We start from the raw sequence: 21,190 nt of genomic DNA, 5'->3' as shown, positions 1-21,190 counted from the left end.
GGCCATCTTTAATCTACCACACTTTAATTATCACCATATGTGGGGAATCGCATCTTAATTAAATGGCTAAAATTGTTTGTGAATATCATGAAGGTGTTAAAAAAAATCCACAGTTTAAAATTTGCAGAGTAGTAATCAGCAAAGCACAGTATATTTGTATCTTGCTGGTAGGTAAAGAACGTTAACAAAATTAGTATAATTTAATTTGTATTCCAACCCTCTTTACTCGTGAGCTAATTTTTGGAGGACCGACAGATATTTCAGCATAAGACCTTCTCTTACTGGCCCAGCGTGAGTGAAGATGTTAGTGTTGTTTGTAGAGGAGGTGAGGGGCCATTAAAGATATAAGGTGTTAGGTCTCTGAATATCCTTCTCCTTTCATGGCATTGAGGGCCGAAGTAAAGCGAGCTTCCGATTAACTGTGATTTCAACAAACCCATGGTTCTTTCATTAGATATTCCCAGTGGCATATACATTGAAGTCTTCTGTGTTACTATTACCCCTGTTTCCCCCTCTTAAAATGACACTTATACCCCATAGGAGCCCTCTTTCCAATGTGTCTCCTGTGAAATTCAGATGACTTCTCATCTGTCCTAGTCTTTTGCATTCAAAGTGAAATTTTCTTGACCCATCACTCAATGTCCATGGGTTAGGGAAGTCCAAAGCATTTCTCATGATCAGGCCAAGCTCTCAAAAGCATTCTCTTGGTCAATTATTCTAAAAGCATCGTATCTGTTTCACCCTGCTTTATTTAACACCGTCTGGATTACAGTAGCTCATATCTACTAAAGTAGCTCAATGTCTCTATTAGAGGAACAAGAGAAACACATGTGTACATCTAATAGGCCGAGGAATTAAAATACGCTAATAATGAGGCAGAGTACATTGAAGGTCTCAGTGTATTGGAGCATTAGAGCAAATAATGGAATATCCACAACCACGTGATGAAGAGACAAGTATAAAATTTTTTCATGTTATCTAGTTCTGGATACACACTTTGGAGGATGAGTGTTCATGAGACCATATATCCTGAGTATAACCTGTGTTTCCTTAAACCTCTCTATTTGCAGGAAACAGCACTGGCCACGTTTGTCCTACTTTCATAAACAGTTAAAAGTATATCTTGATCATGTGGTTTTCCCTTACATATTTAAATTTATTTTAAGTCTTTTGAAAGCCTGATCTCTAATTCCTGAAATGTGAACAAGAATAACAACAAAACAAAAAACAAACAAACAAAAATACCCCAAACAAAGCACCACAACAGAATCATTTAAAACCATAGCAACAACAAACCTGAGTTACGCATAGTGGGATATAACTATATTTAAGCCAGTTAAGTATTTTACAGAGTAGTTTACAAGATTCTTAGAAAACTGATCTATCTTTTGAAAGGTAAAAATCAAGTAAAACTTACATCTCAAGATTTGTATCATATTCCTTTCAGTGTCATATCAGTTTAATATTGCTTTTGGGATGAGCTATTGCTGCATTCTGCCTATTTTCTTCTTTCCAACAGGATAATACTGTTCATATGCCCAATAATGACAAATGGATTTCATCTCATGTGACAACTCTAATCAATTGATACTGGATGCTTGGGGCATTGTTTTGCAAACAGTTCTGAGGTTATGTCTGGACTCAACAGGACTAAAAGTTCTTTATATCATCCAAGGGCATGATGAAGGAAGTTGAGTTACTAAGTGAAAGATATCAGTCATCCCCACATTGCCTGCTAAGAACTATGGACAGGGATGTATCCTTGGTGTTTCAAAAGCCCATCTGTGGGTCTAGTCATTGCTATACTCCTCTTATCTAGCATAAAACGAGCATTCAACAAGATTAACAAATGGATCAATCAATAAAAAGTACTGGATTTTGGTTTTTTAAAAAATATATGTCTGTAATGGACATACAATGGGATACAAATGGGATGGACAAGTAAGGAAAGAGAGAACTAGTAGCCTACATCAACAAATGTGCCTTTCATATACTTCAGTAAACATTAAGAATGTGGCATAAGATTTAATACATACTCCAGATAGCTTGTAAAATTTACCTCCCCCTTTACCAAAATATCTGTTTTATTAAGTATCAAATAGTCTGCAGTAGACATTTTCTAGTTAGAAAACCATGAAATTATAATTTTAGAACTGGATGAGATTCTAAAATTTAAACTTCAATTAGATTGAATTGTTAATATTTGAGTACATGACTAACCCCTGGATCCAAACCTTCACCCTCTGCTAGGCCAAGACTGTAGAGTAGGGCAGAACATGTGTTATATACAATTTCTCTTCCCACACATAGCCATAAGTCTTTCTCTATAAACACTTGAGGATCGTCACCTGATATTATGATATGCTTATGAAATCCTATATTTTACAAATAATTCTAGTTGAATCTTCTTGGTCACCTCAGAAATTACATGAAAAATACTTCTCTAAAGTGTTTCTGAAATTATTCGAAAGTTCAGAATATTTTATATATACATCAGATATCATATCATTGCTAAAATAACATAAATAAAAGCAACAATAATTTCTCTATTTTTTAACATAGTATAGCATGCTATACTTAGATAAACTATAGTTAAATATACAGACATTCCTCAGTATGCGTAGGAAATTGATTCCAGGAACTCCCTACCCCAAACCAAAATCTGCAGATGCTCAAGTCCCTTATATAAAAAGGCATAGTACAGTTGGCCCTCCGTATCCACAGGTTCTGCATCCATGGACATGGAAGGCCAACTGTACTGGGGTTTCTGTTCTGGCTTCATCCTTTATATGTGATTTTGGATATGTAGCTTAAAGTTTCTACGTTTTCTTATTGGTAAAGTGACACAATAATTATAACTACATCAAGAGAGTATATTATAAATGATTTTTGTTTTTTGTTATTTCTTTAATCATGTATATAAAATGAGACAATTTGTTACAGCATTTCATCGTTACTACTTCAAGCATGAGATTTAAAAAAATTGGTTTTCTTGAGATATATTATTTGCAACAAATAAAAGCAATTTGTGATCACCAACCCCAAATCTTCCACAGTGCATTTAGAGGTCCAGGATACATCTTCACAAGGATGGGAGATTTCTCTCTGATATCTTTCTCCATAGTCATGAGAAAACACAATTTCCGGCTCTGAGGTGACATACTCCTGACTCTTAGAAATGCAGTTCTAAATCCTTATCTTACGTGATTCTTTTGATATTTCTATCCATCTCCTTCTTTTGGAAAGTCTTGAAGCCTTCCCTTGCTGTATCTCTAATAATCTCTCTTATACTTCTAATAATTCCTTCCCAGTTTTACACCTTACCTCTTAAATGTAAGTATTCACCAAAGTTCTAGCATAGTTTAACTTTACTGTCGTCCCTCACTAGAGCTCCGCATATGTGAAGACAATCAACCACCCAACATTTCACCATATCTCTCAGGCACCTCAAGCTCCACTGAAATGACAATAATCAAATTTAAATTAAATGCCCCTCCTGTAGTCGCCTTCCTGTTAAAACCACCAGACACTGTTGTGCATAACACAAATCTGAGGTCCTGAATTTCTTTCTCTTCTCTCCAATTACTATGATTCTACTTATCAACTCTGCCCTGAACTTTCTACTTCCTTTATTTTATCTTTCTTCAGTCACCTTGAATCTCTTCTTGGCACATTTGCCCAAGGGATCTCTCTAGAATGTAGGACTCATTATGTCTCTGCCTCCCTTAAAGTCTTCCCACAACATCCTGCAGACTTCAGAATGAAAGTCATGATTCTTAGCATGACACAAAATCTTTCATTGCCTATTTCCCCCCTGCCTCTCCAGCAACTTCTTACCTTGTGTCCCTGCACCTGACCATAGTGTGTACCCCTACAAAATGATTTGTTGTTCCTGGAATAGCTGTCTCCCACCATGGCTTCTGGCTTGTCTTCCTTTTTTGAATTTCTCTTCAATCTTTAGACTGCTTATCAGACTGCTTGCTAATTCATGGCTTTAAGACTCTACTTCCTTGTTCCCTCTTGCCATATTTTGCCACCTTCATTATTATCAGTATCATATAACAGGTAAAAGTACTACTACTAGTAGTAACAGTAATCATATACTGCACACTTAATATTCCCATTTTAAAGATGAAAAAACTGAAGCATCAAGTGGTCAAGTACATTAACCCCAAATCTTATAGCTTCCATTTGGGTCAGGAGTTAAAACCCAAGCAATCTGACTCCAGGGTTCTACTTTTTAACAAAACTATTCTTCTTCCCTATCCTAGAAGCCTAGTCACTGAGTTGCAAGGGTCTATCCACTTGTTTGTCTCCTTCAATGATCTCTGAATTTCTTGAAGTCAGTGTCAAGTCTTTATCTTCAAATTCTCCATGCATGGCTTTGATTTCTTCATTGTCAGCTTTTTCAAGTAGGGATATGAGGAAAAGAACTTGCCAAATGTAAGAAGCCTGATTAAAATTTAACACTAGCGTTCAAAAATACTGAGGGCTAGGGAAGAAAGGAAGGATAGGTATTGTAAGTTTAAAATGTAATGAAGAATGAATTCAGTCAGCTGTTATGCAGTAGTTACTAAGGCTACACAATGTGTTAGTTGATCTAGGGGGCAAGATGGACTAAGAAGTATCTTAGTGGAATGCTTTTTTCACAGTCACTTCTTATCCATTCGGAACAGTTATTTATGTGGCCTCTGCTACAATATGTATTCTAGGTAAATATCATATCTATGTATTTGCCATTAAGGTCGTAAAATTTCTGTGAATTGGGTGTGATTATTCCTGTTTACAGCTGTTGAATCTAGAGACAGAGGATTTCAGTGACTTATCCAAGTTCACATTTTTACTACACCAAAGCTCACTTCAACAAATATATAATTAAAGAGGGGAGAGAGAGAGAGAGAGAGAGAGAGAGAGAGAGAGAGAGAGAGAGAGAGAGAGAGAGAGAGAGAGAGAGAGAGAGAGAGAGAGAGAGAGAGAGAGAGAGAGAGAAAGACAGAAAGGAAGGAAGGAAGGAAGGAAGCAAGGGAGGGAGGGAGGGAAGGACAGAGGGAGGGATTGTATACATTTGTATGTTTATGTGTGTGACTGAGTATGTGTTAGAATGTGTGTATGTCCACCAGGTACCAACTGAGTCCTCCTATACTCTCTTCAGGTTGGGCCAAAGTTGGGGGTAGGGGCTGTGGCTGCTTGGCAGAAGTACGGAGTGCTGGAGGAGAGCAGAGAGGGCAGAGTATTCTCTGCCTTCCTTCCAAATAGATTGGGTCAGATTGGCTCACTCCCTCAACCATGGTTCACTGTTTTCCTCAAAGCTGCTGACTGTTCAGGTCTATCTTCTCCACAGGGCTGGGGGTGGAAGGTTCAGGTCACTGAACACTGACCAGACCTTGTAGCTTTCCAATGCCTGCCCTTTGCAATTAATCTCTTTGTAAATAAAATTTTCTATAATAAGAGTACCATGTGCTTACTGTGGGACCCAGACTGATGTATTGGGTGTTTGTGTGTTTATCAGTATGTAATCATTACAGTTCTTCTACTGTCTAATTATTTCTCTACATTCTATAGCATCATGTCATAAATTTTATAGTGCAATTACTTGACTACAGTAGAACTCACAAAATAATTAATGACAAAAAGTACAGATCTTCTATTAAGGTCCATAAGGTAATCTGTAATAGTTTTGCTGGATATAGCCAATTGCTCACATATAAACAGAATCCTGTCCGTTAATATTAAGCAGATTTCTAGAGGAAAATGTCTTATAGTATTTGCAGCTAGGTTTCCTTTGGCTTTGAAAAGACCAAAGCTATTATTCTAAAGGGAGGCTATGGGAGCAACAAGTGTTGCACTTTCAATTCCCAGATCAGCAGTGATGATAGCACAGCATTATTTACATCCACTTTCCAATAGATTCTGCTTAGCACTGTCAAGATCAAAGCTGAGCAAAACTCTCCCTTCTCACCACTTTGTCATCCTTACCCTTACAGGCATGAAAATGAAAATTCTTCCCTGTTATGGGGAGATAATGTTGCTATGGTTATAAAGGTAAAGTAGATTTATCACAATAATTGGGAGTATGATTCTCCATTATGGTTAGTGATTGCAGAGACGGTTGACATGAAAACACTAAATTTTATTTATTTTTTCCTCCTTTCCTCACTATTTCTTCAATTTCTACATAAAGAACTTCATTGTGTACATACTAACGAAAGTTTATCTCCAGGATGATTAGGCATATCATAATTTGGAAATTTATATATTATATATTGCATATATTATATATACATACACCCTGATAGTGACTACATGATTTTTTACCTCTGTAAGGCTTTGGATAGAGTGGCTGAAGTGTGGAAGAATTTGGAATTAATGTTGAATAGGTCCATGACCTGCTCTTTCTTCAATGATGACGTATTTTAAGGCTTAAGTGACCCTATCACACTAAAATTTATGATATACTATTCAAGAAACTTGATCAGAATATAATTTTGGCTCATTATAGTGTAATAATAAGCTTTATAGAACAGTTTCACTGCACTGTTTGTGTTAAAGTGATACAGAAAGTGAACTATATCTTTTTTTTTCTTTTTTTTTTTTGCCAAAGTTAGATTTAATGACCTCTCATTTTCCCAGGACATCCTCTTTTATTAGATAACCAAATTCCTTTGGATCTCTCTTATTTTCCCAATATAATTTAAAATCCATTTTCCCCCTTTATTTGCTAGCTATACATATTATTTCCCTACCCACAATTCACGTTCCATTAAAGAGTTGTGATTCTACAAGACACATTATACTGATACCCTGAACTAAAAACAGTGCTCCCTTGGCATATTTTCACCTGAAAATCTAAGGATATACTGCACACAGTTCAAATAGCTTCTGATTAAAGGTAATAATCTCACCTAAGAGTTGAAAAAGTTCGTAAGTACATAGTAAGAACATAAAAGATTTATAAGTGATTTACTAAATTTAAAACACACATGTCAAGAGTAACCTGTGTTTTTTCTAAATGATGTAGCTTTTCTCCAAATTGATGCTTGCGTGTATTGCAGTTGTGAAGAGAGACTCTGGTACACCCCAATCCTGCTCTCCCTCTGCCCCCCAACATTTCAAGCTCTATTTTTACGGTGTGTCACAGGATTGCACTTATTCACTACTCCTTAGCATCAGTGCTAAACAAGGAGTTGGGAGTGGAAAGGAGGTGTGCTTCTTTTGGTTGAGTATTTATTTGTCTCTGCGAGACATTCCAGAGATCTCTGTTTCCATTTGTTACCATGACTAGCTGCATTCAAGAGAGTCCCTGATATCCTTGATCCTTGAATGATTTTAGTGAGCAGATCCTTCTGTTCACCTACAATGGATATATAACTTAATGGGGAAAATATACATTTGTAGTTTAAGTTACTAAAATGTAAGATTGTTTGCTACAGCAGAATAATTTACCGATCCTAATTAATACAGAGCTAAAACACAGAAAACAAAAGTGAAAAACATTCTTGGCAAAGACAGATCCTGATAAGCTAGGTAAGAAGGAAGATATGCCTTTAAGAGGAGTGCTAAAAGCAGGATTTATGAAAGATACTTCCAGGACACACTTACAAAATAAAGAAGTTATAACTACACAGCTTTTATATGAAATGATTAGATAAAGGTTTAATTGATGGCTAAGACTCATCCATTGTCCAGATGGATTTTGACAGAGACTACAGAAGAACATTTATGATGTCTGAGTCCTCTTAAAGGCATAGCTAAGAGACTGTAAATCTCAGTATGAAAGGGCCATTTCCTTTAAGAAGAACAGATGCCTGATCTGATTAAGTCCAACAAGTGCAGATTATCAAACCATTAGACAGATTTTAAAAAAGATTAACTGAAATGAATTTATACTTTACATAATTTAAATGCTTTGTCTGCATGATTTTGGATCAATTCAACAAACTAAATTTATATTTTATAATATATTCTATTAATTTCTGAAACATTTTTTATCTTACCATTTTGTGACATCTATATCTATAGAATTTTATAAGTATATTATACCACTCCTTTCTAGGTTTTCTTTTCTCATCTTATATACTTAATAGTATATGCAAATTTTTTCTAATAATAACTAAATTATTTTTATGGGGACTTGGTATTATAAGAACTCATTAATTTTACATCATTAAGCTTGGTCAGCCAAACATTTTGGGGGTGAATATTCTTAAATTTTGTATTAGACAAGTGTGAGTCAGTATATACTATGAAATATTTAGCACTTGATCATGACTATTTAGTTTTAAGTATTTTACACAAATGAACTAATCAGCAGAATGACTTACTACTACCACATAAAAGGAAGAAAAACATAATATCAAAGTATAAACCTTTATTAATAAGCATATTTCAAACTTGTTTCATAAAGATATATTAATAATAAGCTAATACACTATTGGTTTATATTGTTTCCCTAAAAAATGAAGATGGGCTCTACTGTTCAAATCCAACCCCTTTCTTCTTAATCACATGCTAATCTGCATATATGAGACCATTAGATAAGTACCACTCAGGGCCCAGTGAGGAATGGAGTGTTCTCCAACCTCTTATGTCATTTTTCCTTGGCTGAAAGGAAAATTATAATTTGAGCAATTTGACCTGCATGTGACTGCTGCGACAAGGAAAGGCCCTTTAGGGCTATCAAACATCCTATTTCCAAAAGACCAGTCTTACTTAGCATGAAATATTCCGTATTGTACAGGAACCCTAGATAAAACACCAGCACATCTATTCAGCATGAAATCTTTTTTTTTCCTTCTCCTACACATGTCATTTGTAATTTGTTTAGTGTAACAAGGTAGATATGGTCATAATATTTGAACGTATGAGAATCTTTTTTCTTTCACATTATATTATAGTGATCATTAATATTATACTCAAAACTTGAAAAAATACATATGTATGTACTCCGACAACTTAAATACATTTATGATTCTATTCTTCTTTAGTCTAGATGTCATTTTTGCCTGATTTCACATGTCAGGGTATGAGATGAGAGGGAAGGTATACAAGGTCTTTTTTGTACCACCTACATGCTGTCAGTGCCAGAAGTAAGACAAAATCTACACAAGGTGGAGAGTTTTACCCATATATACAGCAAGGTAAAATAATAATGTGAAAGTTTCTAAGAAAATGAAAACAGACGTTTAAAAGCAATTCATGGAGGATCAACTTTGGGAATGGTGAAGTGAGGACCTCAGTCATAGTTCTCCCACAAAAAACAATGAAAATACTAGCAAAAGCCCTAAAATTATTTCAGAACTCTGGAAATTACCCAAAACTACAGAACAAACTGGAAATCTTCTATCAAAGAGCAACTGCCAACCTTAGTAGCACAGCAGGATCTGTGATGCTTTAACTTCCTCTTTCCCTAGCATAGTGACACAGTAATCATAAAATAAGCAAACAACCTACCTCCCCAAAAAACCGTTTTCTTTCAGCCAACAGAAAGGACTGACCCACTGAACCATTCTCTAATTCTGTTAAATGTAACATCCCCAGAAGCACAGTCAATATTGTGCCCAAATTTGAAGCTCCCTGGAAAATATCCCTTCTGGGGTGTTATGGCTATTTGATTTAATTCAGAGCTCATCAAAGTTCTATGTCAAGGATATTACCAAAACAATGTAATTTTGCTGGCAATATCACTGGTGTCTAAGACTGTGATTTCAGGCAATCAAACAAGATCTTTGCCAGGAATTTCTGAATGAAATGATTACAGGGAACTTTGAAAAACTCCCACAGGAATCTTAAAGGCAGCATACATGCACAAGGCTAGGTAAATGCCCAGGACAGACTTGGGAAAAATAGAAAGCCCCACACATCTCTAGCAGACGTTGAGGTGTTGAGGCCCTATGTAAGCAGGAAGTGAAAGTTAAACCTGTATTATAAACTGCCTGAAGTTTAAATCATACCTTCTCATACAAATTCTTTTGACAGAGAGTGAAAGAAATAAAGGTAAGGTATTTTAGAAAATCTTCTGATCAATCACTGACTGTTTCTGAGAATCTGATTTGGAAAATCTTCTGACCAACCACTGACTAAATTATACTGACCCTGGGCTGAATTTAGGAAGTTAGGCTTAAAATTAAAACAAGAACTTAAAAAAAATCTAGTAGATTTCAGTGACTGCACAACACAGGGAATATAAAAATCTACAGATCTAGTCTGAGAAAGTTATTTAAAAAGCAGCAACAGGGCTTCCCTGGTGGCGCAGTGGTTGAGAGTCCGCCTGCCGATGCAGGGGACACGGGTTCATGCCCCGGTCCGGGAAGATCCCACATTCCGCGGAACGGCTGGGCCCGTGAGCCATGGCCGCTGAGCCTGCGTGTCTGGAGCCTGTGCTCCGCAATGGGAGAGGCCACAACAGTGAGAGGCCCAAGTACCGCAAAAAAAAAAAACAAAACCAAAAAAGCAGCAACAACAAAACAATGACAAAACAAACAAAAACAACAACATAAATAGCGTCAACACCCCCCCCCCCAAAAAAAACCTCTGGGGAATGAGGAAGAATCTGAAACCAAAGTTACATTATATTATCTAAAATATAGTTTTCAATGTCAAATACAAGTCATACAAAATAATTGGAAAGTATGCCATACAAAAAAAAAAGAAAAAGTGAAAGTAGACAATGGAAAATTTTTATGAGAAGGGCTGGATTTTGAAGGTAGTAGTTAAAGGCTTTAAATGAACCACCATAAATACGTTCAAAGAACTAAAAAATATCATATTTTAAAGAGCAAAGAAAGTATAACAACCTGCCATCATATAGAGAATATCAATAAAGTGATAGAAATTATAAAATGAAACCAAAAAGAAATTTGGAGTTAAAAAGTACAATAGTTGAAATTTGAAATAAGGATTCTCAACAACATATTTGATCTGCCAAAAGAAAGAATCAGTGAACTTCAAAAGATGTCAGCAGAGATTATGCAGTCTGAGGAGCAGAAAGGAAAGAAGTGAGGTGACCTGAACAGGGTCTCAGTGATGTGTGACACTGTCAAACATACTAACACATATAACAACAGACAGAGAAAAAGGAACTGAGAGAATATTTGAAGAAATAATGGCCAAAAACTTCCCAAATTTGATGAAAGGTGTGAATCTACATTTAAGAAGCTCCATGAACTCCAAGTAGCATAAACTCAAAGAGCTTTATACCTAGACTTATCATAGTCAAACTGACAAAATTCAAAGAAAAACAGAAACTTAGGAGAGCAGCAAGAGAAGAATATACCTTATTATATACAAGAAACTCTCAGTAAGGTTAATACCTGACTTCCCATCAGAAACCATGGAGGCCAGAAGATAATAGGATAACACATCGAAGTGTAGAAATTAGAAGACTGTCAACCAAGAATTCTATATCCAGCAAAACTATCCTTCATAAATGAAAAAGGAATAAAGACATTTCTAGATTAGCAAAAACTTAAGCGAATTTGTTTGCTAACCGACTTCCATGAAATACCAGGTTGAAATCTAAGGAAACTACATAGTAACTAAAATTCACACAAAGAAATAATGAACACTCATAAAAGGTAACTATATAGGTAAATACAAAAAGAGAGTACAAACATACTTTTGTTTGTAACTTTTGTATTCTATCTGATTAAAAAATGACTACATAAAACAATAATTATAACACTGTATTCATGGGCTTATAATATATTAGGATATAATTTGCATGACAATAATAATACAAAGAAGGAGAGAGGGAAGAAAAGTATATTGGGTCAAAGTCTTGTATACTATTGAAATTAAGTTAGTATTGATCTGAACTAGACTATTATAAATTCAGATGCTAACTGTAATCTACAGATCAGCCACCGAGAAAATAAATAATTAAAAAAACACACGTGGAAATTTAAATGATACATAGAAATTTAAATGATATATGAAAAAGTATCTATTTAATACTAAATTTATAATAATCAAGGACTAGATGAACAAAAGCCATATAGAACATACAGAATACAAATAGCATGATGCCTGACATAAATACTATCATCTTAGTAATTACATTAAATGTAAATGAATTAAACACGCCAATCAAAAGACAGAGATTGATGAAATGAGGGGAAAAAAGGCCAAAATACACTATATTAAAAGACACATTGCTTGAAAGTGAAAAAATGAAAGAAATATACTATCCAAGTAGTAACTGCCATGGTCTAAATGTTTGCATCCCCCTCAGATTCATATGGTAAATTCCTAACTTCCAAAGGTGATGGTATTAGTAGGTGAAGCATTTGGGAGGTGTTTTATTCATGAGAATGGAATCCTCATGAATGGGATTAGTGCTTTATGAAAGAGGCTCCAGAGAGATCCTTAGCCCCTTTCTCCATGTGAGAATGCAATGAGAAGTCTGCAATCTGGAAGACAGCCCTCACCTGACCATGCTGAAACCCTGAACTCAGACTTCTAGTCTCCAAACTGTGAGAAATCAATTTTCTGTTGTTTATAAGCAACTCAGTCTATGATATTTTGTTACAGCAGCCTGAATAGACTAAGATGGTAACCAAAAGAGAGCTGGAGTGGCTATATTAATTCAGACAAAATACACTTTAAAACAAAAAAGTGTTTCTGCAGGTAAAGAGAGACTTTTCATAAGGACAAAAGGATTATGATAATTATGTGTCTACCTAGAAACAGCTCTCCAAATTACATTAAGTAAAAACAGACAGAATTGAGGGAGAAATAGACAATAATAATTGGAGATTTCAATACAACACTTTCTATAAAGGTTAAAACTGGCAAAAGCTCAACAAGATATAAAAGAATTGAAAAGCACAATAACTAGACCTAATAGACATTTACAGAACACCCTATCTAACAATAGTACAATGCACATTCTTTTCAAGTGTACATGAAATATTATCCAGCATATAGATTGTATGTTATGCCATAAAACAAATGTCAATACATTTAATTGTTTGAAATGACAAAAAGTTATGTTTTATTTCTTAAAGTATGTTTTATGACCACAAGGAAATTGAATAGAAATCAGCAATTATTAAATTTTTATGAAATAATGAAAATTCACAAATATGTGGATATTACACCATACACTATCAAATAAGCAATCAGTCAAGAAGGAAATCACAAGGAAAATAGAAAATACTTTGAGAAGAATGAAAACAAAAACACAACTTTACCAAAGCTGATGAGATGCAGCTAAAGGAGTGTTTTAGATGGAAATTCACAGTTTTTACCACCTATATTTTTTTTAAAAAAAGAAAGGTCTCATATCAATAACTTTCCAATTTAAGAAACTAGAATAATAAGAGCAAACTGAATGGAAAACAAAGAGAAAAAAGTGAATAATAAAGATTAGAACAGAAATCAACAAAATGGAGAATAGAAAACAATAGAGAAAATCAACAAATCTAAAAATTGCCTATTTAAAAAGATAGGCAAAGTTACCTTCCACTAGACTACTCAAGAACAGAAGGGAGAAGATGCAAATTATTCAAATCAGAAATGAGAATGGGGGCATCATGACCAGGCTTACAGAGATTAAAAAACAATTGTAAGACGTACAATGAACAACTATATTCCAACAAATTAGATAACTCAGATGAAAAAAAATTCTAGGAAGACATCTGGTAGATCTGTAATAAGTAAAGAGATTGAATTAGTATTTAAAATATTTCCTAAAAGAAAAACTCAGGACCAGATGACTTTACCAACGAATTCTACCAAACATTTAAAGGAGAACTAATATTAATTTTTCACAAACTCTTTTAAACTTCTCAAAGTATTGTATGAGGTCAGTATGACCCTGACATCCAAACCAGACAAAGACATCACAGAAAAAACAGAAAGATAGATAGATGAAAGAAAGAAAGAAAGAAAGAAAGAAAGAAAGAAAGAAAGAAAGAAAGAAAGAAAGAAAGAAAGAAAAAGAAAGAAATCTACACATAAATAAAAAGGTGAGCAGTTTTGCAGGATACTAGATCAACATAAAAAAATCAATATATTTCTATACACTACAAGTAGGTAATCCAAAAACAAACTTAAGAACAGAATTCCATGTAAAATAGCATCAGAAACGATGTAGGAATCAATTTAATCAAAGAAGCACAAGACTTTCACACTGAAAACTACAAGACACTGTTGAAAAATATTTTTAACAATTAAAATAAATGAAAGACATCCTATGCTCATGGATCAGAAAACTTAATATTATTAAGATGATAATACTCCAGTTGATCTACAGGTTCAATAAAAAGCCTTTTAAAATCCCAACTGGTTTATTTTTTATGGAAATAGACATGTTGATCCTAAAATTCATATGGGAATTCAAGGGGCCAGGATAGTCAAAACAATCTTGAAAAAGAACAAAATTGGAAAACTCAGACTTCTTGATTTCAAAACTTAGTTTAAAAACTACAGTAATCAAGACAGCATGGTACTGGCACAAGGACAGACATGGACCAATGGAATAAAATTGAAAGTCCAGAAATAATCCTTACATTTATCATCAACTGATTTTCAACAATGTCAAGACTATCAAATAGGGAAAGAAAAGTCTTTTCAAAAAATGGTGCAGGGTCAGCTAGATATCTTCATGAAAATGAATGAATCTGATTGACATTTATCTCCCACAGTATAAAAAAATTAACTCAAACTGGATTATATACTAAATTTACCGCTTAAACTATATTCTTGGAAGAAAACATATGCATAAATCATTATAACCTTGGGATAAGTAATGGTATCTTAGGACACAAAAGCACAAATGACAAGAGGAAAAATAAGTAAATTGGGTTCATCAAAATTAAAAACTTTCATGTTTCAAAGGACACCATAAAGAAAGTGAAAATACAAACCATAGAATGGGAGAAAATATCTAACAAGGGACTTGCATCCAAAATGTATAAGGAACTCTTACAAATCAATAATAAAAAGAAAACTACCCCAGTTTTAAAATGGGCTAAAGCTTCAAATAGATATTTTTCCAAAGAATATATTCAGATGGCCTATAAGCACGTGAAAAGTTATTTAGCACCATTAGTTAGTAGGGAAATAGAAATTGAAATTACAGTAATATACTAATTCACATTGACTAGGATGGTTATAATAAAAAACAGACAGTAACAAATGTTAGAGAGGATGTGGAGAAGTTAGCACATACACTGCTGGTGTATCATACACTGCTGGTAGGAACGTAAAATGAGGTGATGACTTGAAAACCTTTCTTCAAAATGTTAAATACAGAAATAACATGTGACCCCAACTGTATTCTCAAATATGTGACCAAGCAGAATAAAAAATTATTCCACACAATACTTGAGCATGATAGTTCACAGAATTACTTATAATATCTAAGAAATAGAAACAAGACAAATGTCCATCAACTGATAAATGTGTAAACATTAAGTGGTACATCCACACAATGGAATATATCACAAATAAAAAATGACAAAGTACTGATACATACTACAACATGGGTGAATCTTGAAAGTATTGTGATAAGTGAAAGAAACTAGTAACAAAACATTGTGTATTTTATAATCCCATTTAAATGAAATATCTAGAATAGGCAAATCTATAAAGACAGAAAGTAAACTCATAGTTGACTAGGGTTGGGGTGGTATTGGGAGGAAATGGGTGGTGACTGCTAAGAGATACAGGGTTTTTTTTCTGGAATAATGAATATGTTCAAAACTTAGATGTAGTGATGTTTGCCTAAATCTATGACTGTACTAAACCCATGGAACAGTACCTTTTGAATGGCACATTTTGTGGTATATGAATTGTATTTCAATAAAGATGTAAAAAATTCATGAATAAATCTTAAATCTTTAATCTTCCATATTATGGTTGAAATCAATGCACCTAAGCTTGAGTAAATATAATATTAATATAATAACAATAATAATAAAATAGCCACCCTTTATTGACTGCTTGGTACAACAACCACGTGAGTATCAGGCAGTGATTTTAGTACATTAAGTCTGATTTTTAAGATGCTTTGCAGAATGGATAACATTAGTCAACATATTACAGATGAGCAAATGGAATGTCATATAGATTAAGTCAGGAGGTCACAGCTAATTATCTGATAAATGGTAGAGCCAGGATATAAAATCAGTATAAGGCCCGTGTACTTTCCTTGTTCCATCTGGCCTTGACAAATGCCTACAGCAATATTTCATAAAATGTATTTGCAGGATACTAGTGCCAATAATAGCTCTAGATTTTGTATTTTAAAAGGATTGCATGGTTAAGACTGAGAAACACGGACACAAAAAAAATTATAACATATTGTATTGAGAGTCTATAATAAAGACACTAATCTAATTCATTCTGTATGGATGAGCAAACGAGCCCATATTAAGACAAATGATTTTCCTAGCATTTCCTCATCTATGGCAGCACAAAAGTTGCCTTTCGAATAGGTGGTTTATTCCAGTATATCAGCCTTATATCAAGGGCAATGGCTTAGCTAGATTCGTGGAGTACAATATTATGTTTTTGGACAATTAGCAACATGATCACCACTCTCTTGAAAATGAGTTACTTCACCTCTTACCACATATTAACACATTACTATGGTGCTGGCTTCACCCTATTCAAACAAAAATGATAAATTTTTTCTTGAATACCTTGTCAGGCACTCATGAATATGGGCAATCTCTAGCATTCTGATTCCATCAGGTAATGAGGAACTTTCATAACAAAGGCTAGAAAAAGCCTGGACTTGAGATCCTCTCTTGCCTACACAGAAAAATGAAGCTGGATATTTAACATTCACTCATATGCCCAGTGAAATGTGCTAAGTATATGTCACTTATTTTTCCAAAATAAATGAAGAAAATGCTTAAAACTTTAACTATAAATCCAATGAAACACCTACCATTCCTTATTCCAATATTTCCTACTCATCACAGCTATATTAATCTTTGAAGCCCAGTCCGACCAGTAATCACCTACTCAATAACCATGCATGGTTTTTCTACTGTATGCAATACAAAATCCAAATCCCTTAGCCTGTCATTTATGATTTTTCCCAACAGATGGTCCCAGGCTTATTCACTATTCACACCTAATTTCCAGAAAACATCACAACTTGCTATTCTTCCAAATGAGACCCATACTTTATAATTGCTGGGTCTTTGCTCATATTTTTTCCTATGCTCAAAATTCTTTGTTTTCCCCACTGCTTAGCAAAATTCAAATCACTTTTCATCCCAAAGGCAATTTCTATGATAAATTTGTTCTTAATTCCCAAATCAGATATAAATTGTACTTTTTCTGAATTCTTTGGAAATTTTTTTATAAAACTCATCTAATACATTTACACTCACAATCTTATTTTACTTTGCTAAAATCCAAGAGGAAAGAATTTACACCCAAGCCTCCACTATTATGCTACTGAAGAAACTGATGGTTAGAAAATAGCCCCAGGTGAAGCATATACCAAAGACCAGAAACTGGATTAAAAATAATTTAGCTAAATCCAAAATGTGAGCTTTGCGATAATGATAGTAGGTGACTTTTTTTTTTTTTCTTTGTCATGCCAATTGTATTTTAGGCCTGTTCTCTTTACTTTTAAAAACAATTCTTTCTTGAAGCTCTTTACTTTCTGGCTCTGGGACCTGATTTTCCTCCCATATCATGTATAATCTTTCTCAGTTTCTTTTTCAAATTTTTTTTTACCTCGTCTCAATCCCTAATTCTTGTAATGTCCCAACCTTGGACTCTTGCTCTTCTTTATTTATACTCACTGTGATAGTTTTAAATACTATCTATGTACTTGTGACTCGAAGATTTACATATCCAACTCCAATCTCTCTGCTGAGCTATGGACTAAAATATTCAACCACCTGCTCAGAACCTCCATTTGGATGTCTAATTTAAAGTTAAACTATTCAAAGGAGATCCTCTCTTTGTCTCCCCTATCAAAGTACATTCCTATACCTTCTCTCTTACCATATCACCAAACAGCATGCAATCTGTCCAGTAGTTCAAACTGAAAACCAGCAATGAATCTTGATTCCTCTTTCTTTCACATTTACCATCAGTAAGTTCTGCTTGTACCATCACAGTGTCTCACCACTTCTTACCACCTAGATTCTTACCGGGTTTTTCGAAGCCACAACAAAATCTTGCCTAGAACTTATCAAGTTTTTGTAAACAGGTCCTCTTCTTTCAATCCTGCTCCAGTACTGAAAAGCTTCCATCTTCCACTCACCACAATTCTCAACCTCTCTAAGCTGACCTGAACAGACTGAATCTAGATTCAGTCTTGATTCTAGATTGCATTTGGTTTTGGCCAATGGTGAGTGTGTGGGTGGGGCAACAGCAAGAGTTAAGAACAAGACCTTTCCATGCAGAGTGACTTGAGGTTGACCAGTCCCCGAATTTAAGGTCTTAATTTTTATCAGACACTCCTCTTCACACAGCTCTTTCTTTCCCCATTTCACTAACTGCTCCACTCCTCTGTGCTTCTGGGTCCAGTAGTGGTAAAAGCTCCCAAGTATTGGCCCTATGTTATTGCTCTATAGTTTACTAATTTGTTGTCTTTATTAACAGTCCTTTTATTAAGCTTTCCACGAAGTAGCAAAATTGAGTGTGGCATTGTGTCCAGCAAGAACTCCAGGTGATACATTACCTATGGCTTGTGCTATATATACACCATCTACAGCTTGTGCTATACATATCAACAATAATTATCTTTAAAAAACCAAAAAGTGAAATCATGAAATTGTTTCCTCTTGACGCTCTTCTGAGACTCTCTAGTAAGGTCCAAATCTCTAACCATGGCCCTTAAGGCTTCTATGAGCTGGCTCTGGCCATGACTCCAGGTTCATCTCCCACTCTCCCCACTTTCATTCATTTCATTCCTGCTGTCTTGACTTTCCATTTTATTCCTCAAGCAAAAATATACCATACTGAGCTTATTTCTATCTCAGAGCCATTGCATCCTGTTAGTTCTTCCTGAAACGTTCCTCACACACAGGTGATCATTGCTTGCTTCTTCATTTTATTTAGGTATTATTTAGACAGGCCTTCTTAACTACCCTTTCAAAAACAGTCCCCCATTCATATTTAATATCTAGTTGTTTGCCTGACTTTATTTTTCTCCTAGAATTTATCTCTACCCAAAATTGTATTTTATAGTTATTTGTTTATTTGAATATTGTCTGTTTCATTCACTAGAAGTTTCACAATGTCAAGAATTTTATGTGTCTTAGTTACTGTTATATTCAGAGTAAGAAAACAGTGCCCAGAATATACTAGTGCTATGGAAAAAAAAAGAATGATTTGAGTGCATGAATGAATGAATAAATGAGGTAGTCAGGTAGGTACTATTAGAGTCACCACTTTACAGACAAGGAACTGAGAGTTAACTAGAAAATTGCAAACCTGAGAATACTGAATTATTTTAATAAAGGTAAGAACTATGTATTAATACACGTTTTATTTCCCTTAAGCCCTGACACAGTGCTTGAACATGGCAATCTCTCAATTGATTTATGTTCACTAATGATGGAGGCTTTTTAAAGAAGAGCAATGTGGCAGCAACATGCAGACTGGCTTTGGAAGGGAAGCTGGTTAGAAATTTATCTTAGTACTATGCATGTATTTCCATATAGTCTCAGACAACATAAATTGATCATTAAAAAGGTATTTTAATAAAGGTATCTATGATTATTACAGTCAAGTATGAAGGCTTTACATGTATTTATTTACAACTGTTTACCTAGTTTGTAGATTATACAGGCTTTGCTTGCTACCTGTCTTTTGGAAGATCTGCTTATTGGACATTTCATGGTTCATTAATAAATTTATCAAAGAGTTTACGTAGGAAAAAAAACTATCAGAAATTTCACTGCAGTCACTTCAAAATTTTTATTAGTAGCTCTGATACAAGCAAGTAACAGCATTTTAGAAATAAATGTGATATTATGTTATTTATGTAATATGATATTACCCTTGAATTCAGCTTTACAACTATTTTGCAAACCTATACTGAATATATAATAGTTTATAATGTGATGTGTGGGAATTAAAAAATGTAGATATCAAACCCACTCTATCTTATTGGTTAAGTAGTTAAGGAACACACATGAAGGAAGTAGATATCCAGTTCAAGACAAGATGCTACGCAAGCCCACAGGATATACTGGATTAAGTGCTAAAAGTCGTGCAGAAGCTGCTTTAGAGGAAGAAAGTTGACAGAGACAGTCTCGCATGGAGAAAGGAAAGCCTTACATGAGCATTTAGCCTGCTGAAGATTCGATAATTATGATGATGGCTTTTCAATGACGCAAACAGCCATAGCCCGTTTCCAGAGAAACCACCGCCTCATCCGTGAAATCCTAAGTGAGAGTGTGGTGCCAGACGTTCGGTCAGTTGTCATAACAGCTAGAATGCAGGTCCTCAAATGACAGGTCCAGTCCTTAACGGTTCATCAGTGAAAACTAGAAGCTGAACTTCTTCAAATAGAGGAGTGACACCAAGAAAAGAAGAGGAAATTCCTGGAAAGCACAGATTCATTTAACAATGAACTTAAAAGCTTGTGTGGTTGAAAGTAGAAGTGGATATGGAAAAATCTGCAGCTGAAATTGCACAGGCTGAGGAACAGGCTCACAAAAAGCAGGAAGAAAGGGAGAAAGAGGCAGCAGCGCAAGCTGAGCACAGCCAGAGCAGTAGTGTTCCTGAGGAGGAGCCAGCAGCTAATAAGACCGAAGAAAAGAAGACGAGAGCGTCCTGAAGGACACAGAGGAGACACTCCTTGAAGAAACGACAGAAAGTCAACAGAATGGTGAAGAAGGCACATCTACTCCAGAGGACGAGGAGAGCGGGCAGGAGGGGGTGGACAGTCTGGCAGAGGAAGGGACCAGTGATAGTAACACGGGCTTGGAGAGCAACAGCGCAACCGTGGAGGAGCCACCAACGGATCCCGTACAAGAAGATGGGAAAAAAGAATGAATATTGCCTTGTTTTATGTGTTCTAAATACTTTTATTAAATGAAAAAATGTTTTTTGAGTTTTTTAAAAAAAATTTGCTTAGGTTCTCCAAGATCATCCTAAAATGTTTTTCATGAATAATTTTGATTTGGTTTAACCAAATATTTACAACCATAGCATGTGACATTTATGTCTAGAGCGATGGAATTTTGTTGTGCTTTGCATGATTGTG

The 21,190-nt window shown here is 34.8% G+C and overlaps 1 pseudogene across 1 annotated transcript; it reads left to right on the top strand.

Moving 5' to 3' along the window:
- Window positions 1-20,145: 20,145 nt before the first annotated feature.
- Window positions 20,146-20,979, top strand: LOC309963799 (SWI/SNF-related matrix-associated actin-dependent regulator of chromatin subfamily E member 1-like; annotated as a pseudogene). Its single transcript has one exon. The product of its transcript is annotated as an SWI/SNF-related matrix-associated actin-dependent regulator of chromatin subfamily E member 1-like (transcript).
- Window positions 20,980-21,190: the final 211 nt, after the last annotated feature.

This window comes from Leucopleurus acutus, assembly GCF_964270905.1.
Source record: "Leucopleurus acutus genome assembly, chromosome: 7".
Classification (NCBI taxonomy): domain Eukaryota; kingdom Metazoa; phylum Chordata; class Mammalia; order Artiodactyla; family Delphinidae; genus Leucopleurus; species Leucopleurus acutus.
Note: the sequence above shows the minus strand (reverse complement) of the source record. Positions and strands in the feature narration are given on the sequence as shown.